Here is a 22,751-nt window from a genome sequence, read left to right as displayed (position 1 = left end):
AGGACACTACCCATGTGTGACCAAGCCACAACAAGACTAAATAGTTTAGAACAATCAATCTCAAACACAGCAGGCTTGGAAAAGATATTAAAATTATCCTTAAATTGTAGAGTAATGCTGAAACGTAACCTTGATGTGGACCAGGGACTAGTTAATGGACCACTGGGTACAGTTGTTGGCTTTCAAACATACCCATGTGACAACAAAATTCAGTTTGTCAATATTCTCTTTGACAAACTTTCAGAAGTAAAAAGAATAGGACGCTCAACAGCTCGATTCCTTCTCTTCAAAGACATGTATGTACGCAGAGAACAATTTTCATAAATCACAAGGTCTTACCCTAGACAAAGCAATGATAGACATTGGTAACACAGTCTTTAAAGAAGGCATGAGCTACGTAGCACTATCACGCTTATGTACACTTGACGGTCTATTTCTAATCAACTTTGATGCAAGTAAAATAAACGCTGATATTCCTTGCATTTTAGAATAAAATAGACTTTGTTCACTATACACTCCCCATCTAAACACATATTCTATTCCACAAAAAGTAAAACATTATAAAAGAAAAATAAATCAAACAGAAAAGCAACAGGATGTCACTGCAAATCCTCCAAAGAGAGTAAATGCAAGTAAATGAAAGTAATACTTCCTCAAGTGCCACAAGCAAAAAAGAATCAATTAGGCAAAGTAAACCAGGTACTTCTTCAAAGAAGGAAGACAAACTCCAAAAAAAGCAGTCAGATACAGAACTACCTGGTCCATTTAAACTCTCAAATACAGTTGGTGTAAGTTGCTACGCAAATGTAGCAATGAATATTCTATTTCAATTACCACCAATTGTTGAGACCATTTACTTACAAAGTACAGACCCATTGTGTTTGCAAATGTTAGTACTTCACAGAAATGCAGCAAACAATCCTGACAACACATATAATGTTTATGGAATAAGACAACAATTGGACTACTGTGCTGGAATGGTGAAATTCACTATAAACTCACAGGAAGATCCACAAGAATGTCTAATGTACTTACTATTAGTACTGGAAAACAAAAACATACCTATAAATGAAATCTTCCAGATTTCATACATGTGGAAACATACATGCACTCTCTGCAACAATGTGACACAAGAACAAATCCCCAATGAACGTTTTGTGTATATATCAATACTTAATTGTGAATCCGTTCCATTTCAGCAACTTGTACAAAATGCAAACCATGGTAGATTATGTTCGACCTGCAATTCAGATAATCGCTCCACGTTAGTAATACAAACACATAGTAAATACGTAATACTAATGCTTCTACGTTACAATGCAGATGGTACTAAAAACAACTGCAAGCTGACTGGATTCACACATGGTCAAATATCACTTGGTAGGAAAAACTTCACAACAATAGGTATAATCTACCATGCAGGAGCCACAACCAATTCAGGGTACTACACTGCATATATAAAAAAGAAATGTGGATGGTTTGAATGTAATGATAGTACCATTACTCTAAAGCAGAGATTACCAGCAAATCTTACAAACGCTTATTTAATGTTCTTAAAACCAAAATTTGATAACTAAACCGTACTTAAACCTTAAGTACACTTGCAGTAAAAATATATAAACTGTCACAACATTCCAAAAGCTATCTAACTGCCCAAAGATGCTGCAACAACTAATCAGATCAATTAATCCACTCAAATATAGAAGAAAATAGACAGTTAGAATACACCAATTGGTATCTAACTGTCCCAAAATTTAGAAATATCCAAACAGATAAATCAATACCATGAAATGATATAAAAAAATAAACAGTTAGAATACGCCTACTGGTATCTAACTGCTCCAAAATTTTACAATATCCAAACAAATACCTAATATCTTACTGCTCCCAAAAACTAGAACAATCCAATGTATAAAACATTAGCCAGAAACAACAAGTAAACACTGAAAACAAACAAACAAATAAACTGTAGCATAACAGAAAACGTTTTTTTTTAATCCACCATGGATTTTTTTTCTCCCACAGACCCAATGATTTTAGCAACAAACACAGAAACTGAGCAAATTGCACAGTACTCTGGTTTGTCATCTACTAAATGTGAGGGTAAAAAAAAAAAGAAGAAAATGTTGATTGTACAATGTAATAAGTCTTTATAAAATACTAATACTAATATGCTATTTTCTTTTATCACAGAAATGAACAAGAAAAGCATTGACTCCCGTTACTAAACCAAATAGTAAGTATAACATGATAAATACAACCATCGCAGCACATCACACCCATACTGGCTTATAACATTGTTCCTTATAAATTTGTTTTTGACCCAAAGATATAAGCCACTATGAGTGTGATATGCTGCGGTACTTGTGGCCAGGGCATAGACTCCTGGGTGCATGGCATATGAGTGTGATATGCTGCGGTGGTTGTGGCCAGGGCATAGAGTCTTTGGTGCATGGCCAAATGGCCATGCACCCAACATTCTATACCCTGTCCACAACCACTGCAGCATATCACACCCATAGATTCAAGCATTGCAACCATATTAATGTCCGCGGACACAAGGAAGTTCCTAGAACACATTCAACTTGCCATAGGACGATACGGACAGCGTCCTCAGGACACCCCATTTCCTTTATGTACGAACATTTCAGGACACCGCAAGGGTTTTTAGAACACTTTCAGCTTGCCAACGAACAATACAGACAACGTCTTTAGGACACCCCCTGCGAACATTCCAGGACCCCACAAGTGTTCTTAGAACACTTTCAACTTGACACCGAATGCATTCTGTTTATTTACAAACATTTCAGAACAGCCGTGTTGTCAGCAGAAAAATCGAACACAACAAAAGCGTCTAGCACATAAAAAAAATACAACATTGCACCTATCTCATACACCCCCACCCTCCTCAAACACTCTTACACACCAACACACTCCACTAAATACAATTTTTAAACCAAGTTTCACCTCGCTGTCGGCGGTCGCCCGCGTATTCAAGATGTCGGGTGCCACCAAAAATCTGATGTGCTCCACGCCCCACGCCGTCCAATCAGCGAACACGCCGGATGTCCGCGGACATCACGCAAGCCGCTCGGCCAATCAGGGCACTGTCCGCAGAGCGAACCGGGAAGTCTGTCCGCGGAGCCAACAGAGATATCACTAATTGTTTGCCTTGTATTTTGGTCATTTAAAAAAAAACTACTGGACGGATTTACACCAAATTTGCAAAAGCACGCTTTCGGGACCAATCCCCCGCTTCTGCTGCACAAAGTTTTTTCCCATTGTGTCTATGGGAAAAAACAAAAGTTTTGGGACCCCCCTATAACTTTGCCCCCCCCTGGACCAAACCTCTCCAAACTCTGCAAAAGAATTCAGAGTGGGCCATATGCTTTTTATGCAAAGTTTGGTGAGGATTCATCCAGAGGGAGCGAAGTTATAAACCACCCATAAAATGTTCTTCCTAAGGAAACACAAACTTAACCATAACTACATGGACGCTACCACCTATGCCTAGTGACTGAAATGTACCGGAAACCCACAAGTTCCAACACACCATTACATGCGAAGAGCAATCATCCCACATCTTTAAAGTGGAGCATCCCCTATGGAGAATTTATCCGTATTAGACGGAACTGTTCCTTATTTGAAACTTTTGATAAGGAATCTAGACGAAAAAAGTATGGGAGATGGCTTATCTTAAAGCTCGACAAAAGGATCGTTTGATGTTGCTTATGCCTAAGGTTCAAACAGAAAATGAAATAGAAGAAAAAAATACACGACTCATCTTGACATTTAGCAAGGCCTCACAGCACATTCGCCACATAATACACAAACACTGGCATGTACTCAAGCAAGATGAGCATCTGGGGCGAACCTTAGGGGCAAACATTAACATCACTTACAGACGTTCCACCTCTCTGAAGGACAGCCTAGTGTCCAGTTATATGAGTCCCACAACTACATCTATGGTCCCGAACTGGTTAGGTGCCAACCCTGAAGGCTTCCACAAATGTACCAAGTGTAAGGCTTGCAGATTTGCAAAAAATATCAAAAACTACCAACATCCGGTACTAAAAAATAATGTGACCATAAAGTCTAGGATCACTTTTGAGACGGAGTATGTTGTGTATGTCCTTACCTGCCCGTGCAACCAGTGGTATTTTGGAAGTACGATCTGCAAATTAAAACTCAGAATTTTACAACATATACGAGCGATAAAAAATGTTGATCCAACATATCCGATGGCCCTACATTTCCAAGAGAAACACGGAGGGAAACTGGATGGCTTTGGGTACTTTGGAATACATGCCATTAAAAAACCAGCAAGAGGCGGAGACAGGGAACTTTTACTGAGACAAACAGAAACCAGATATATTCTGGATTATGAGACCAAGAAGCCACAGGGCCACAATCAAGATGAAGAATTATGCACATTTATAGGCACCTGATTTTCTATAACAACTTTTGAAATAAGTACTAGTATGAACAGCCTAAGAAAATCCCAGATACCAGCAAAGACTGAGTAGTTCCTGTCTCGTCGAATAACATGTGTTTTAATGATTTCTTTTATGATTAATTTTATCATTAGCCTTGTGCCAATGTAAATGCCAATACCTTTTGTTGATTATAAGTTTGTTTGTAGTTCAGACAGAACACTGGTTATCTATTAGTATAAAGGTTTGAGGGTCATTCAAATTGATTTCTTTCTATTAATGATGGACTGAATATATTTTAGATCTTCCTCTCCCTTGATATTGATTTTCCTTTTTAATATATATTTTAATATATTTTTTATTCATATTTTTTTCACTTCTTTTTCTTGTTAGGGCGAGTAACTTATTTTTTGTTGAAGTATTCATTAACAGAGATACATAATCATTTGCATACACACATTTCTTCTTTCCTGTCTCGTTCCATCTTTGGTTATAATCTTTGGATTGGTAATATTATTTATGGCTTATTCTGCTAATAAGGGTTTCTTATATAAAGGCAATTGACTTGTGGACCGTTGAGAATTTTTAATGGTTGCGGTAATTAATGACATTTGTGATGTCATCTTTGATGTCCTGGGTGGTAGTCTTAGCAGTGCACAGTGGTGGCGCGAGTTATGGTTGCTTAGATTACCATAACTGGCAAATTTCAAGGATTTTTCGGTTTTACTTGGAACCATAACGTCCCTTTAACAAAGTTGTTTCACTGAATTTCATAGGTTTTTCGTAGCAGAACTTAACCATAACGTCCCTTTAACAACGTTTTTTCACTGAATTTCATAGGTTTTTAGGAGTGCAACTTAACCATAACGTCCGTTAAACACATTTTTTTTCACTGAATTTCATAGGTTTTTAGTAGCACAACTTAACCATAACGTCCCTTTAACAAAGTTTTTTAACTGAATTTCATAGGTTTTTAGTAGCAAAGCTTAACAATAGTAACTTTGACTTTATGTACATGTAATATGGAACATACTGAACCACTTCTACTGAATGTAATGTCCGCAAACATTTTTGATGTCCACGGACATATTTGGACAACAGTACCATTACCTAAAAAGTCTGGGGGGGTATGTTTAGATGTTATATCCCACATGACGAAATGTCAGAAAATAGTGAAGCTAATGGTGCACACTTTACAATATAAACCGTTTAATTGTTATTATTTTATATATATTTAACATATATGTTTCTTTTTGTACAGAGCATACCAAAATAGAAAATGTGTCTGAAGAAACTGTTATGGAAAACACGCTTCACAACTGAAAAGACAAAATGGATTTATTATTGAACAATTTTAATAATTTGAAAACTTTTGTTGAGGATCATTTTAAAACAAAAACCTCATACCATTGTCCCACATGTACTTGTCCCCCCTCACCATATCCCAGACAATTATCCCCAAACCCTCTCCATAATCCAAAACGTTTTGATGAGACTTCCATCCCTTCTTCACCTGATACCAATCATGTTGAAACCCCTAATTCTCCTGTTTTTGTTTCTGTTTCTGCCTCACCTTCTCTGTCATAAAGTATTAATATATGTGAAATAAAGTTAAATGTTTATATTGTGTTGTAATTACTTCCCATTTTGTATTTTTTTAAAAACAATGTAGATGTCCGCGAACAGCGCGGGTGTTCTGAAATGTTCGTAAATAAACGAAAATGGAGGTGTCCTGAAGAACACTATACCTGTCCGTATTGTTTGCTAGAAAGTTGAAACTGTTCTAAGAACCCAATTGGTGTCCTGAAATGTTCGTAATTAAACGAAAATGGAGGTGTCCTAAAGAACACTATACCTGTCCATACTGTTCGCTAGCAAGTTGAAACTGTTCTAAGAACACAAGCGGTGTCCTGCAATGTTCGTAATTAAACGAAAATGCAGGTGTCCTAAAGTACACTATACCTGTCCGTACTGCTCACTAGCAAGTTCAAACAGTTCTAAGAACCCAATTGGTGTCCTGAAATGTTCGTAATTAAATGAAAATGGAGGTGTCCTAAAGAACACTATACCTGTCCGTAATGTTCGCTAACAAGTTAAACTGTTCTAAGAACACAATTGATGTCATGAAAAGTTCGTAATCAAACAAAAATGGAAGTGTCCTAAAGAACACTATATCTGTCCGTAGTGTTCACTAGCAAGATTAAACTGTTCTAGAACATACGCAATGTCCAGAAATGTTCGTTTGATGTGTGACGCACTTTTAATTAATTCAGGACCTGAACACTGTCCTTAGAACATCAACGCGCATGCGCAAACCAATGTCTGTGCATTTGGTGTCCTGCAGACTGGAGCTTCCTTCGCAGACTGTTCGCCAAGGGATCATGTGACCACGCCCATGCTGATCGCGTGTTCTGAAAGCGGACACTGTTCGTGTCCCCGAATAATTTAAAAGTACATTTTCGAGTAATACACAATATTTTTCCATAAAAACTCATCATGGCACAAGTCCCACATAGTAATCCTGAGTTTCTACATATCTTTTGAAACATTTTGAACCCTTTTTTGTATTCCGTGGACAGCGCGCATGTCTGCGAACCGCATACAAGCACCCCTATAAAAGATCACGCCCTAGAGCTTATTCTTATTGTGTTTCTGGCTATTCTTCAGAGCACAGCTATTTCTCCAGCAACTTGCTGATTAAACCATCGAGATGGCATCCCTGGCTGCAGAATTGCCACCTGGTGCTGCACCTGCTTCAGCACCACCCCCACCCCCTCCACCACCACCACCTTCCCAAGGGCCTGAAGAGGGGAACAGGAGTGAGGATGCAGAGGAGGAAGAAGAGGATGACGAGAATGAGGTAGAGGAAATCTCTACTACCCGCACTAGACGTGAGTCTTGGTTGTGGCGGTTATTTTCCATTTATGGGAATGGTCCTAAGGCTCATGCGAACTGTGTTATCTGTAATCACGGGAAGCACAGTTCGTACAGCTTTGGGACCACGACCATGAAGCGACACCTGAGGTCATATCACTCTGGGGCTATTCGCACCTCTGTGGGACAGCGTCTTCCTCATGCTGCCTCACAGGCCATACAGAATTCTGATGACCCTTACCTTTCGAGGGTCACAGTTGTATGTATGTACTGTGACAAAGTACTCTGCAGGGGGGAGCGACTTCGCAGTGCTTTCGAGACTAAAACCCACTCTACATCTTCCTCTCTCAGCTCGCCCTTCCTAATCCCTGTGGTTGGTGTCCCCCCTTTACCCTCCTTTCCCCTCCTCTCCTAGTGTGTCGTGCCTAAAAAAGCAAAAAAGAATACAAAATTACAAACATCAAAGCCGCCTTTCACAGTTAAAAAATAGAAGTGAAGATAAATAAAGCAGGGCCCTTTGCATTTCCTAAAAGTCTGCGGACAGTTCGCAAACATTAAAAACATTGGAGTGCTACCGTATTGTTACCATTGCATTTTTCTCTGGGAGGAGGCTCTGAAAAAAAGCCTTTGGGAGGTGTTTGTATGTCAAAAATTATAAATACTTAACACCTACTTCAAAATGGATGCTGTATTTCTAAAAAAGGTTGCAATGCATTTTGTACATTTCTCAGAAAAATCTGATTGCCAGCATAAGTAAGATGGACTCCATCTCTGCGAAAAATATATGTACTACGAAACATAATATTTTCATTGTGAAAAAAAGGACATGCCAAAATCTCTTAGAAATGCACAAACAGCCTTATTAACATTGCGCCTTGCTTTTTCCATTTGTGGAACAAATGAAGAAGAACGAAGCCACATTTGTCTCTGCGCAATCCGTGAAAATATCACTTGAGAATTAGGAAACATGTCCATGGCTTTCCCAAGTCCTTCTTTCATAGCAAATTGCAAAGAAATTCCAGACACATGTCCTAAACTGTTCCCTCCACAATGAATTACAATTATGTCTGGATGGTGCTTTGTTTCCAAAGTAGCACAGAGAGGTAGCAAGTCCAACCACTTCATTCCACATACTCCATGTCAGTGTACATCCACATGTGGAAATCCAAGATCTACAGCTACTCCACAGCTTTCTGCCTGCACCTTCAACCAATGTATCCACGAATCTCCCAAAATCCAAACAATCTATTTTCTGAAACACACAGCCATAGCTATCTGTTGTTCTCTCAGCAAAAAGAGTATCTGAGAAACTCTCTCCAGGCACAACATACCCACTAAACTTTCCTGACCAATCCCTTTCACTGCTCATTCTCATTTGCATGACTTCTGAACCCAAAAATCCCCGGATGTAACTCCTGATGTCTGCAAAACTACCGCCATGTCCGCGGACATATCGTAACATGAACAGCCCTTCTACCATTTCCACTTCACTCTCTGTGCCATTCCCTCATTGGATGTAGCTAAGAAATCACATGACCATGCACCAATCACATTCAAAACCTCTACATCTAACTGCATCATCATAGATCAGCACTGCAAATGTACTGTGAATCTCTCTGAGTACAAGTGTCATATCATTGGCAAGCACCATCTACAAGAAATACTGTACAAGTCTCCAAGATTTCTACGTGCAGCTCCATGCATATCCATATGCATGAACACAAACTACAGGTATGCATATTTTCTGTACAGTACATAAACACATTTTCAAACTGACTTTTAGCTTGTGTAATCTGTAAAATGAATCTACTGTCTTTTTTTCCAATTTCCTAAAATCAACTGTCACTTATAAACCTTTATACTATTTACTTTCTTTATACACACACTATCAAATCATGTTAAACTAACATTTTTGAAATGAAATGTATAGACTACATATATTCAAACAAAATTGCATGCATGCACACTCTATGTTCCAATCTCAAAAAATAATACTTATACAATTACATTTATTTATTTATTTATTTATTTATTTATTTATTTATTTATATATTTATTTGATTACTTTAATTTAAGCATGACATTAAGGCACTATTACCTAGAACAGCTTAATTACAGGAATGGTGGTATTCAGTGGTACATTATGAATTTCACAAGACATACTAAAGATATTTTGTTTGTTACAGTTACTCATTGCAATACAATTTGTTCATTAAGAATATATCATATGTATTCAACCGGTGCAACATATCTTATGCGAATAACATAGCTTTAATGGTTTTAAGGAAGGCGCTGAGGATTTCAATTAAAAAAATCAATATCTAAGTTAAAAACAATGCTATATACAAACAAAATTACTAATTTGTTTCTTTTACAATTGCAGTGAAGACCATTCTCCTGAAAAGAAGCAGCTGAATTTCTAAGAAGTAAACTGCTCATTTTAGAAAAATAGTGAGTAGAATATCACCATACTATTTGTATTATCACTCAAACATACTGTAAAGTTAATTCATGCTATTGCTGTGCCTAAAAATAGAGATTGTGCACCATTCTGTCCAAAAATCCCCATGTCTAAAGCAGCGATTTACAGCCAGAATAGCACACAAATTCCTACTTTTGGAAACACGAATTACCCAACTCAACCGCTAGAATTTTTGTATTATAGAACAAACAACTGTTTTTATTGTATACATTAGATTTACTATTTGTACTTCTCGACACCACTAGCTTATTTTTTTCTGTCATCTGAACCTGAGTTTTGTAACATATCAATTGAAGAATACACATCCCTACTAGTTGTAGTTCCAAATGCACAATCAGACACCATTACATACATCATCTTACTCAAACACTCATGCACACAGCACACATACATTGCAGAACACCCCAGCCCATACCTTCTTTATTTTTTTCAACAGACCCTAAAGAATGCCTTCCAAAAGTCAAGTCCGTAGAAAGCAATGCAGAAGTAGAGCAAATGAAAATAAAAGTGTCCAACATAAGCATCCATCTCTAGCAGAATTTGTAAAAAAAAGTTGAAACAAAACAGCTAATACAGTCATTTAGTGAAACACAAGAATTTTCAAGTACAAAAACTTTGCCTCATCTATCAAAATGTAAAACAAACCAAAAAAACAATTAACAGAAAATCAGCTATCACTACAGATAAAACTACTTCTTTAAATTTTGATATAGTGCAAAATAAGCATACCAAGAAAATTATTTTAGCCAAAATGTTCTGTCACAAAGTCCTTCAAAATCTTATAAAAACAGGAGAGAAATCTGGTTCAATGCTTAAAACCTATCGCAGGAAATTAATTTTAGAAGCGTTGATAGATGTGCAATTCTTCTCAAAAGAAAGTTATTTATTTTAGTGTTAAACAAAATGAAACCACTAACAAAACTAATAACTAAATTACAAAAAAGACTTCTTAATAAACGAAATGTCAACAGAAAGAACTTCTTAAGTATCTGCAGAGGTGAATGGAGTCACACAACGAGCACAGAACCATACTTTAATGAAGAAGCGTACAAACAAATGTAAACAAATACAATTGCCATACATAGCAGTGGTCGAGGTTATGAAAAAGTTAATAATACCATAATGGAACAAGAAGTACTCCTTACAAAAATATGCCGTGAAAACTTAGAATTACCCCTCCATTCAACTGAATCAGAACGTCTAGTGTACAAATGGCCATGTACGTCAATATGTAAGATTCCTAAACAATTTTTCAAGTCTTTACGGCAATTCCTCAATCAATATGTAAAAAGCAAAGACAAAATCAAAATTAAACTACTGCAAAATATGGATACCTGTTCAGTGCGCAAATACACAGGACTACAAGGACATTCATTGGCCTGCATTTAATGACCTACTTGTAAAACCACCTTCCATGATATCAAAAGAATATCAGCACATCATTCAACTATAAGAAATCTAGTCTATAAACTGTACTATGCTAAATGTCCTGCTTTAGCACTAGCAAATTTAAATAACATTCTTCTACATGGTACGGCGAAAGACCTACTTCAAGAAATTGACTATATCCAGAAAAAATATTTTGGAAGTGAAAGCCATTTACAGAATGAAATAGCTTTAAAACAAATTAGCAACAATTCTACACATGGCAACCTTTTGCTAAACACATACAAAATAGAAATACTAAAATTTGAAAGTACATCAGCTGAAGTACCAAACCATGTATGTGTATGTTGCCTCAGAACTTTTTATAAACATAACACGAAAACTGTAGACCTATCATATACAATAGAAGACAATGAAGATTCTAAGTGGGTTGAATTAGTTCTCTACCTTGTAGCAGAAAACAAATACGAAATAAGTGACCCCTTAATACTTTGCAGTTACTGGACTATAAAACTTGACAACAATCAAACTCCTTCACGTGCTATCACAAATCATTTGGAATTATACCCACTACCAAAACCCCTACAACAACTTAACTTATATGAGAGCATCATAATTCAAACAGTACACCCATTTCAAGCAATAATACGACTTCAACCAAAAACAGTAAAATTACCTCCCTCCGAATTGGTAAAAGGCATTCGTGGAAAAGTAGTTTATTTACCATTAGATCTAAAAGAAAATGTGCATACTCTAGGAGTGCAACGTCCAATGCAACAATCTTTAATTATCTTAGTAAATGGAGTACCTACAAAGACAAACAAAATATGGCAACAGCTGGTAGATTTACATAAAGTTAGACAAGCCTTAAAGAGAGTAATGAAACGTCCCTTTAACAACGTTTCATCCTTTGCACTCTAATGACACCATAGAAGATGCACTGGAAACATACCAAATGCGTCAAACAAAAGGATCACCAATCAGCATATGGGAAAAAAGTATAGAAGCACATGCTTTTCCTCTACTCTTTCCTACTGGCAAAGGAGGAAGGTATGATGATAGACCTATTCAAATATCAGCTTCAGAATACCGCTCATTATGGATGTATTCTGAAGATCCCAGATTTAGACAAAATGTGGAATACATATTCCACCTACTGTTTGAAAGTGAACTAGCAACTTTATGTTATCGAGTTGTACACATATTAAAATCAGGATATCACTTTCAAAATATGACAGCTACACAATTATTACAAAAAGTGCAACAAACGGATGAGGTTTTTTTACAATCAAATTTTACAAATCTATTATCAAATATGTGTGGTACTAAAGAGTTCTGGTTTCGACTTCATGGAGATGTACGTTGTATGATCAGAAACCTTGGCCCACCCACTTGATTTGTTACATTAAGTTGTGCAGAATATGCATGGGAAGATTAACAGGATTTCCTACGCATATCAAATAAAAACAAAACAAACATAGATATACTAACACCAGGAGAACTATGTTCTTTGGATCCTGTTAATGTTTCAAGATATTTTCATCTTCTCTTCATTGCTATGCTACATTTTATTTGTAATAAAACTGTTCCTCCCCTTGGAGAAGTGCAACACTTCTTTTGGATAAAGAATACCAAGCCATTGGAGCACCACATATCCACATACTTTTATGGATTAAAGATGCTCCTAAATTTGGTCAAGACAGTGATGCCACTGTTTTACAGTTTATTGAAAAATATGTCACTTGTGAAATTCCATCAGAATCCACAAATAGTGATCTTCATGCACAAATTTTACAATTTCAAAGACATAATTGTGGGAAATATTGTCGTCGCAAATACAAAAACAAATGGAAATACTACACCAAATGCCGATTTGGTTTCCCCAGACCAGTTACAAATACAGGTCAAGTGAACAACCTCATGTCTTCAGTTAGACATAGGGCCTCATTACACGGAAGGTGGTGAGCCATGGCGCTATTAGCGCCATGGCTCATGCCGGTAAAATACCGGCACCGCCTTGGCGGAAAGGGGATTTACCGCCCCATTCCAAGGTTGGAGGGACGGTAAATCCCCCTTCCGCCATTGCCCTTCCCCATTCCCATTTCTGCCCCATAGGGCTCTATGGGAATGGGGAAGGCGCTAATTACGGCACCGCAATTTTCGGTGCCGTAATTAGCTCCGAGGTCCCTTAGCGGGTTAGATTTTAACACCTGCAAAAAGCAGGCGTTAAATCCCCCAACCCGCAAAGGGACCTCGTAGTAAGGCGGTAGGGATTTACCGGTACGTACCAGTAAATCCCTAACGCCATCCGTGTAATGAGGCCCATGGTGTTAAAGTTAAGTCACCTAAAAATACATATTACATAAAAAGAAAAGAAGAAGAAAAATATATCAATGATTATAATGCAATCATTGCCCACTTATGGAATGCAAACATAGATGTGCAGTACATTGCAGACAATTCTACTGCAGTTGCACGATAAGCCTACCATAACTCCCGAATTTCAGGGGTTTTTAGATTTTACTTGTAATCATAAATGTCATCAATGACATTTGTCATGTCATCTTTGATATCTTGGGTGTTAGTCTTAGCAGTGCATGGTGGTGGTGCGAGTTATGGTTGTTTAGCTGACATAAAAGAAAGGGGCTAAAGAAGCGATGGCGTCAGTGATGGCATCAATGACATGAGTGGTGGCATTTGTTATGGTCGGGGTGGTAGTGGTAGCATTGGAGAGTGCTGATGGGAAAAATGGGTGATTAGCCTACCATAACTCCCGAATTTCAGGGTTTTTTAGATTTTACTTGTAATCATAACGCCTTTTTACAAAGTTTTTGTACAGAATGGCATAGGTTTTTAATAGGGCAACTTAACCATAACGTCCCTTTAACAAAGTTTTTTTTGTAGTGAATTTTGGACGTTTTTATTAGGGCAACGTAACCATAATGTTCCTTTGAGAAACGTTTTTTCATTTATTTGCATACGTTGGCAGTACTGTAAGTGAATCATATCATAAGTTGACCAACGTTTGTATTGAGTATTTGGAAGGATTCCAATAGTAAAACATAAGCATACTGGAAAGCAACATTTCACTGCAGTGCCCTTCTTTCTACAAATTGCAAAGTAGCATATGCTGTAGCACAGCATGGCCACATGGTACACAACTCATACACACTTCACAATAGTATGGGTGAGTTGTTTATAGTGCGGAAGGACATTGTATATTGTTGTATGAACTTGTAACTGAAACAATTCCCATTCACAACTCAACAGGCAAAGTTTGTACCACAATAGAAGCAAAAGTGCATGCCAAGGTCTTTGATGCAGTAAACCACATTACACCCTAAAATAAATGGGGGCTGAATGCCATTACCAACACAGAGTTTATGGCACTAACCCATTGCACCAAAAGTATGGATTTTTTGTCTGCAACCGGAACGCCTCCGACGTTGCCGTTTGAATAAAGAAAAGCCTTTTCCAAGATGGTCACCATGGAAAGGGAAGGCAGCCGTTGCATAGAACGTCTTTTGCCGCTTTCCATTACAGCTGCCAGAAAGTAAAAAAGGAAAACGTGTGACTGTACTGGGCGAAGAAGATTTGTATTCATTCTAAAATGTGTGGTTATCAGCAACACCTTTAACAGAAAGCCAGTGCCGGGTGCACATGGCGACTACAATGCTATGCTTTCTCCCAACCAGTAAATATCAGTATGTATCTCCCCGACATTGTGGCCAGCAAGCATACCTACAGCATACCCTTCAGAGAAGAAAGGCGTACCGTTGATTTCTTATGTACATGACAACAGTTGTGAAGTATGAAAACACTACTACATGTAAAACACAAAGGTGTTTGTTCATGCGCAATGACCTTTCTGTAAATGTGTGGAAAGTACAGGGAATATGTTTGGCAAAAATGTGCGTACAGAAGGCAAAGAAGTTTGCACCACAATAGAAGGAAGAGTGCATACCGAGGTCTTTGAATCAGCAAACCCCATTGTACCCTAAAAGAATGGGCGCTGAATTCCATTAGCTATACAGATTTTACACCACAAACCCTTTGAATCAAAAGAAAGGATTTTTTATCTTCAACCGGAACACCTCCGGCGTTCCCGTTTGAAGACAACAAATCCTTTTCCAAGATGGCCACCATGGAAAGGGAAGGCAGCCGTTGCATAGAAAGTGTTTTTCCGCTTTCCATTACAGCTGCCAGAAAGTTAAAAAGTAAAACGTGTAATCGTAGTGGGCGAAGAAGATTTGTATTTGTTTTAAAATGTGTGGCTATCAGCAACACCTTTAACAGAAAGCCAGTGCCTGGTGCACATGGCGACTGCAATGTAATATTTTGTCCCAACCGGTAAATGGCAGTACGTACCGCCCCGACATTGTGGTCAGTAAGCATACCTACAGCGTATCCTTAAGAGATGAAAGGCTTACCGTTGTTGTATTACGTACATGACAACACGTGTGAAGTGTGAAAACACTACCACATGTAAAACACAAAGGTGTTTGTTCGTGCGCAATGACCTTTCCATAAATGTGTGGAACATACAGGGAATATGTTTGGCAAAAATGTGCGTACAGAAGGCAAATAATTAGTGTTCTAATGTGTGGACAAAATCACAACAAACCCTGTGAAACGCAGTGCACTAATGGTAGAAATATTGCAAGCAACACCATTACCACTGACCTGTGCACACATTTTGTGTGTAAGTGTCACAAGGTGAGATGGGTGAAGAAAGGTGTACTGAGAAGGAATAAGGAAGCATTGCTTTTGAAACGTTTCTGTACAGCAAACACTAGTATGAACAGCCTAAGAAAATCCCAGATACCAGCAAAGACTGAGTAGTTCCTGTCTCGTCGAATAACATGTGTTTTAATGATTTCTTTTATGATTAATTTTATCATTAGCCTTGTGCCAATGTAAATGCCAATACTTTTTGTTGATTATAAGTTTGTTTGTAGTTCAGACAGAACACTGGTTATCTATTAGTATAAAGGTTTGAGGGTCTTTCAAATTGATTTATTTCTATTAATGAAGGACTGAATATATTTTAGATCTTCCTCTCCCTTGATATTGATTTTCCTTTTTAATATATATTTTAATATATTTTTTATTCATATTTTTTTCACTTCTTTTTCTTGTTAGGGCGAGTAACTTATTTTTTGTTGAAGTATTCATTAACAGAGATACATAATCGTTTGCATACACACATTTCTTCTTTCCTGTCTCGTTCCATCTTTGGTTATAATCTTTGGATTGGTAATATTATTTATGGCTTATTCTGCTAATCAGGGTTTCTTATATACAGGCAATTGACTTGTGGACCGTTGAGAATTTTTAATGGTTGCGGTAATTAATGACATTTGTGATGTCATCTTTGATGTCCTGGGTGGTAGTCTTAGCAGTGCACAGTGGTGGCGCGAGTTATGGTTGCTTAGATTACCATAACTGGCAAATTTCAAGGATTTTTCGGTTTTACTTGGAACCATAACGTCCTTTAACAAAGTTTTTTCACTGAATTTCATAGGTTTTTAGTAGCAGAACTTAACCATAATGTCCCTTTAACAAAGTTTTTTCACTGAATTTCATAGGTTTTTAGGAGCGCAACTTAACCATAACGTCCCTTTAACAACGTTTTTTTCACTGAATTTCATAGGTTTTTAGTAGCACAACTTAACCATAACGTCCCTTTAACAAAGTTTTTTAACTGAATTTCATAGGTTTTTAGTAGCAAAGCTTAACAATAGTAACTTTGACTTGATGTACATGTAATATGGAACATACTGAACCACTTCTACTGAATGTAATGTTCGCAAACATTTTTGATGTCCACGGACATATTCGGACAACAGTACCACTACCTAAAAAGTCTGGGGGGGGTATGTTTAAATGTTATATTACAACATCAACGCGCATGCGCAAACCAATGTCTGTGCATTTGGTGTCCTGCAGACAGGAGCTTCCTTCGCAGACTGTTCGCGAAGGGATCATGTGACCACGCCCATGCTGATCGCGTGTTCTGAAAGCGGACACTGTTCGTGTCCCCGAATAATTTAAAAGTACATTTCCGAGTAATACACAATATTTTTCCATAAAAACTCATCATGGCACAAGTCCCACATAGTAATCCTGAGTTTCTACATATCCTTTGAAACGTTTTGAACCCTTTTTTGTATTGCGTGGACAGCGCGCATGTCTGCGAACCGGGAACAAGCACCCCTATAAAAGATCACGCCCTAGAGCTTATTCTCATTGTGTTTCTGGCTATTCTTCAGAGCACAGCTATTTCTCCAGCAACTTGCTGATTAAACCATCGAGATGGCATCCCTGGCTGCAGAACTGCCACCTGGTGCTGCACCTGCTTCTGCACCACCCCCGCCCCCTCCACCACCACCACCTTCCCAAGGGCCTGAAGAGGGGAACAGGAGTGAGGATGCAGAGGAGGAAGAAGAGGATGACTAGAATGAGATAGAGGAAATCTCTACTACCCGCACTAGACGTGAGTCTTGGTTGTGGCGGTTATTTTCCATTTATGGGAATGGTCCTAAGGCTCGTGCGAACTGTGTTATCTGTAATCACGGGAAGCACAGTTCGTACAGCTTTGGGACCACGACCATGAAGCGACACCTGAGGTCATATCACTCTGGGGCTATTCGCAAGGTTGTACCTTGCGAAGAACGTACTAGGTTCATTTCCTCTACTTCATCCTCCGTTTCTGATCCTGTCACCACAAGGACCACCTCTGTGGGACAGCGTCTTCCTCATGCTGCCTCACAGGCCACACAGAATTCTGATGACCCTTACCTTTCGAGGGTCACAGTTGTATGTATGTACTGTGACAAAGTACTCTGCAGGGGGGAGCGACTTCGCAGTGCTTTCGAGACTATCGTCTCAGAGCACGAGAAGACCTGCTCACTACCCAAATAAAACCCACTCTACATCTTCCTCTCTCAGCTCGCCATTTCTAATCTCTGTGGTTGGTGTCCCCCCTTTACCCTCCTTTCCCCTCCTCTCCTAGTGTGTCGTGTCTAAAAAAGCAAAAAAAAATTCAAAATTACAAAAATCAAAGCCGCCTTTCACAGTTAAAAAATAGAAGTTAAGATAAATAAAGCAGGGCCCTTTGTATTTCCTAAAAGTCCACGGACAGTTCACAAACATTAAAAAAATTGGGTTGCTACCGTATTGTTACCATTGCATTTTTCTCTGGGAGGAGGCTCTGAAAAAAGCCTTTGGGAGGTGTTTGTATGTGAAAATTATAAATACTTAACACCTACTTCAAAATGGATGCTGTATTTCTAAAAAAGGTTGCAATGCATTTTGTACATTTCTCAGAAAAATCTGATTGCCAGCATAAGTAAGATGGACTCCATCTCTGCGAAAAATATATGTACTACGAAACATAATATTTTCATTGTGAAAAAAAGGACATGCCAAAATCTCTTAGAAATGCACAAACAGCCTCATTAACATTGTGCCTTGCTTTTTCCATTTGTGGAACAAATGAAGAAGAACGAAGCCACATTTGTCTCTGCGCAATCCGTGAAAATATCACTTGAGAATTAGGAAACATGTCCATGGCTTTCCCAAGTCCTTCTTTCATAGCAAATTGCAAAGAAATTCCAGACACATGTCCTAAACTGTTCCCTCCACAATGAATTACAATTATGTCTGGATGGTGCTTTGTTTCCAAAGTAGCACAGAGAGGTAGCAAGTCCAACCACTTCATTCCACATACTCCATGTCAGTGTACATCCACATGTGGAAATCCAAGATCTACAGCTACTCCACAGCTTTCTGCCTGCACCTTCAACCAATGCATCCACGAATCTCCCAAAATCCAAACAATCTATTTTCTGAAACACACAGCCATAGCTATCTGTTGTTCTCTCAGCAAAAAGAGTATCTGAGAAACTCTCTCCAGGCACAACATACCCACTAAACTTTCCTGACCAATCCCTTTCACTGCTCATTCTCATTTGCATGACTTCTGAACCCAAAAATCCCCGGATGTAACTCCTGATGTCCGCAAAACTACCGCCATGTCCGCGGACATATCGTAACATGAACAGCCCTTCTACCATTTCCACTTCACTCTCTGTGCCATTCCCTCATTGGATGTAGCTAAGAAATCACATGAGCATGCACCAATCACATTCAAAACCTCTACATCTAACTGCATCATCATAGATCAGCACTGCAAATGTACTGTGAATCTCTCTGAGTACAAGTGTCATGTCATTGGCAAGCACCATCTACAAGAAATACTGTACAAGTCTCCAAGATTTCTACGTGCAGCTCCATGCATATCCATATGCATGAACACAAACTACAGGTATGCATATTTTCCGTACAGTACATAAACACATTTTCAAACTGACTTTTAGCTTGTGTAATCTGTAAAATGAATCTACTGTCTTTTTTTCCAATTTCCTAAAATCAACTGTCACTTATAAACCTGTATACTATTTACTTTCTTTATACACACACTATCAAATCATGTTAAACTAACATTTTTGAAATTAAATGTATAGACTACATATATTCAAACAAAATTGCATGCATGCACACTCTATGTTCCAATCTCAAAAAATAATACTTATACAATTACATTTATTTATTTATTTATTTATTTATTTATTTATTTGATTACTTTAATTTAAGCATGACATTAAGGCACTATTACCATACTAAAGATATTTTGTTTGTTACAGTTACTCATTGCTATACAATTTGTTCATTAAGAATATATCATATGTATTCAACCGGTGCAACATATTTTATGCGAATAACATAGCTTTAATGGTTTTAAGGAAGGCGCTGAGGATTTCATTTAAAAAAATCAATATCTAAATTAAAAACAATGCTATATACAAACAAAATTACTAATTTGTTTCTTTTACAATTGCAGTGAAGACCATTCTCCTGAAAAGAAGCAGCTGAATTTCTTAGAAGTAAACTGCTCATTTTAGAAAAAAAGTGAGTAGAATATCACCATACTATTTGTATTATCACTCAAACATACTGTAAAGTTAATTCATGCTATTTCTATGCCTAAAAATAGAGATTGTGCACCATTCTGTCCAAAAATCCCCATGTCTAAAGCAGCGATTTACAGCCAGAATGCCCCACAAATTCCTCCTTTTGGAAACACGAATTACCCAACTCAAACGCTAGAATTTTTGTATTATAGAACAAACAACTGTTTTTATTGTATACATTAGATTTACTATTTGTACTTCTCCACACCACTAGCTTATTTTTTTCTGTCATCTGAACCTGAGTTTTGTAACATATTAATTGAAGAATACACATCCCTACTAGTTGTAGTTCCAAATGCACAATCAGACACCATTACATACACCATCTTACTCAAACACTCATGCACACAGCACACATACATCGCAGAACACCCCAACCCATACCTTCTTTATTTTTTTCAACAAACCCTAAAGAATGCCTTCCAAAAGTCAAGTCCATAGAGAGCAATGCAGAAGTAGAGCAAATGAAAATAAAAGTGTCCAACATAAGCATCCATCTCTAGCAGAATTTGTAAAACAAAGTTGAAACAAAACAGCTAATACAGTCATTTAGTGAAACACAAGAATTTTCAAGTACAAAAACTTTGCCTCCTCTATCAAAATATAAAACGAACCAAAAAACAATTAACAGAAAATCAGCTATCACTACAGATAAAACTACTTCTTTAAATTTTAATATAGTGCGAAATAAGCATACCAAGAAAAGTATCTTAGCCAAAATGTTCTGTCACAAAGTCCTTCAAAATCTTATGAAAACAGGAGAGAAATCTGGTTCAATGCTTAAAACCTATCGCAGGAAATTAATTTTAGAAGCGTTGATAGATGTGCAATTCTTCTCAAAAGAAAGTTATTTATTTTAGTGTTAAACAAAATGAAACCACTAACAAAACTAATAACTAAATTACAAAAAAGACTTCTTAATAAACAAAATCTCAACAGAAAGAACTTCTTAAGTATCTGCGGAGGTGAATGGACTCACACTACGAGCACAGAACCATACTTTAATGAAGAAGCGTACACACAAATGTAAACAAATACAATTGCCATACATAGCAGTGGTCGAGGTTATGAAAAAGTAAATAATACCATAATGGAACAAGAAGTACTCCTAACAAAAATATGCCCTGAAAACTTAGAATTACCCCTCCATTCAACTGAAACAGAACGTCTAGTGTACAAATGGCCATGTACGTCAATATGTAAGATTCCTAAACAATGTTTCAAGTCTTTACGGCAATTCCTCAATCAATATGTAAAAAGCAAAGACAAAATCAAAATTAAACTACTGCAAAATATGGATACCTGTCCAGTGCGCAAATACACAGGACTACAAGGACATTCATTGGCCTGCATTTAATGACCTACTTGTAAAACCACCTTCCATGATATCAAAAGAATATCAGCACATCATTCAACTATAAGAAATCTAGTCTATAAACTGTACTATGCTAAATGTCCTGCTTTAGCACTAGCAAATTTAAATAACATTCTTCTACATGGCACGGCGAAAGACCTACTTCAAGAAATTGACTATATCCAGAAAAAATATTTTGGAAGTGAAAGCCATTTACAGAATGAAATAGCTTTAAACCAAATTAGCAACAATTCTACACATGGCAACCTTTTGCTAAACACATACAAAATAGAAATACTAAAATTTGAAAGTACATCAGCTGAAGTACCAAACCATGTATGTGTATGTTGCCTCAGAACTTTTTATAAACATAACACGAAAACTGTAGACCTATCATATACAATAGAAGACAATGAAGATTCTAAATGGGTTGAATTAGTTCTCTACCTTGTAGCAGAAAACACATACGAAATAAGAGACCCCTTAATACTTTGCAGTTACTGCACTATAAAACTTGACAACAACCAAACTCCTTCACGTGCTATCACAAATAATTTGGAATTATACCCACTACCAAAACCCCTACAACAACTTAACTTATATGAGAGCATCATAATTCAAAGAGTACACCTATTTCAAGCAATAATACGACTTCAACCAAAAACAGTAAAATTACCTCCCTCTGAATTGGTAAAAGGCATTCGTGGAAAAGTAGTTTATTTACCATTAGATCTAAAAGAAAATGTGCATACTCTAGGAGTGCAACGTCCAATGCAACAATCTTTAATTATCTTAGTAAATGGAGTACCTACAAAGACAAAAAAATATGGCAACAGCTGGTAGATTTACATAAAGTTAGACAAGCCTTACAATATCTTAAAGAGAGTAATGAATATTACAAAGAAATTAATATTGAAGAAAACTTGAAAGATACAACTGAAATAATTCAAGAAACACAAGAAGCTGGTCAATTTGAGTTACTAGATCCTACTACAATATCAAATACTTTAGACCATTATACAATTCATCCTTTGCACTCTAATGACACCATAGAAGATGCACTGGAAACATACCAAATGCGTCAAACAAAAGGATCACCAATCAGCATATGGGAAAAAAGTATAGAAGCACATGCTTTTCCTCTACTCTTTCCTACTGGCAAAGGAGGAAGGTATGATGATAGACCT

This window comes from Ambystoma mexicanum, chromosome 7q (genome assembly GCF_040938575.1).
Source record: "Ambystoma mexicanum isolate Mex_15411 chromosome 7q, UKY_AmexF1_1, whole genome shotgun sequence".
Taxonomy (NCBI): Eukaryota; Metazoa; Chordata; class Amphibia; order Caudata; family Ambystomatidae; genus Ambystoma; species Ambystoma mexicanum.
Note: the sequence above shows the minus strand (reverse complement) of the source record.